This window comes from Egretta garzetta, unplaced genomic scaffold (genome assembly GCF_000687185.1).
Source record: "Egretta garzetta isolate BGI_Z169 unplaced genomic scaffold, ASM68718v1 scaffold145, whole genome shotgun sequence".
Taxonomy (NCBI): Eukaryota; Metazoa; Chordata; class Aves; order Pelecaniformes; family Ardeidae; genus Egretta; species Egretta garzetta.
The window spans coordinates 694433-696384 of record NW_009259687.1 but is presented as its reverse complement, the minus strand read 5'-3'; positions in this window follow the sequence as shown (position 1 = coordinate 696384).

The following is a 1952-nucleotide window of genomic DNA, read 5'->3' as shown; positions in this document are numbered from 1 at the left end:
AAGCTCCATGGCGTTGCCGAGGATGGAAAAATCCTGGGGATCTGCCCTTTCTCCGAGAAGACATCTGAGCTGGGAGGTGTTTTTCTTTCCATCCAGTCAGCACAGCCGCTTGGAAATTTCCTACGCTGGCTCCCGGCTGTAATGTTTTCATAACGAAACGACCCGTCTGGCAAAGCCCTGAAAAATGATTTGCCAATTAGTGACTTACATCTTTCCTGTAACTCTACCTCATTAGCCTTTATTAAAAAGAAATACACTTAAAATAATATTAATAAAAAAGAGCCAGTCCCCAGGAGCGCCTTGCAGAGTCCTCGCTGATGTTTCCCCCTTGTTTTCCTCCTGCTTGGGTGCCCGGGGGTGCGGGTGCAGTGGACACCAGCCCACAACCCCCACAGCTCGTTGGGAGCTTCGCAGCTCCTGATGCCTCCGGGTGATGTTTCTGGGCTGGGCACATCTCCCCAGGCAGGACTGTGGCTAGCGGGGAGTGCAGGGCAGGCAGAGGGGACCCAACCTCGGGGTGCTTTAACACGGGGCGTGCAAAGACCGATGCCTGAGCAAGCCCTCGGGGTCCCTGTGGGTGCTCCCTGCTGCCCCGCACCATGACCAGGGGCTTTTCTGCCCTTTTTGGTGCTCCCCATGGGCTGGCGGAGGGGCCTGCGGCTCCAGCGATGGAGAGAATGCTGACTCAGTGGCCAAAAAGGCTTACTCAGCAGTGTGAGAAAATGCTGGCGCAACATTTTTTTTTTAAATGGTTGACTCAGCAGGTTGGAAAAACGTTGCTCAGCAGTCTGCAAAAACATCGACTCATCGGGTTGCAAAAACACTGAGCCGCTCGCAACCCCGGCCAGCTGAGCCACGCGCAGACCAGCTCTGCCCCTGCCCCAATTTTCTGAGGATGCTGCCGTGGCATCCCATTCGACTCCCAGGTTTGAGGGGTGAAGCCCCCTGAGGTTTGCACTTGCCAGCCCTCGAGCTTGCCCAACCCCAAGCCCTTTGGCGGTCGCAGCCTGGCACAGTAAATCCGGGGCCGCGCCGTTGCAGTGCTGGGAGCTTGGCCGTACGACTCCGCTGCTGCACCGCGAGCGCGCCGGCACCCTCCTGCTAACACCTGGGGTTGGAATGGAAGAGGATGGGCACCACCACCCACAGACTCGGCCATTTGTCAGCAGCCCCAGTGCCTGGTGCTTGTGAAGGAACTGGGAAACCAAACGGTGATTTCCAAAACTCCTGCAAAATCATGGACCCAAGCGAATCCATCCAGCCGAGCTGGGTCTTTCGGAAAGCTGATCCAGCGCTGCAGCCCCACCCCTCCCCAGCACCAGGAGCGGCATCACCGAACGTGGTTTTCCCTGACGGCAGAGGAAGCACCCAGGCATGCAAAAACACTGCTGGTGGCTCCTGCTCTCCCTAGAGACGCTGTGCGAGGGACGGAGGAAAGGCTCCCTTACGGAGTGCGCGTGCGCTACCTGTATTCCTCCCTCGTCTCAGCCCTGAGGAGGCGTCGGGGCCCGGCTGCTTCTGGACGAGAGGGAACCAGACCTCTGTGAGTCTTTTCTTAAAGCCTCTGTTAAAGATGGCGCTCATCAAACACAGCTACCACCACGACAGCCCGACCACACTGCAGTTCTGAATTTATTAGAAACAGCTGTCAGTACATCCTTCTAAAACATTACATGTCAATGTGCTTTATTGCAATTTTTTTATTGCATTTTTTTGATCTAGAGCAAGTAGGCCCAGGATGCTTAGTGTCTGGGATTTAAAAGCCCAACCATCTAGTAAAAGAAAGTACAGCAAAATTGTAACACACCTGGTGACAAGTACAGTGTTGCATTACTGAGCTAGAAACTACAGGATGACTTGTCTGAAAACACTAACATACAATTGGTTTCCTTATGAAGCAGTTTGTTTCTTTTCTTTAAAAGTTAAACTACATTAATTCCTTTTTTTTTTCC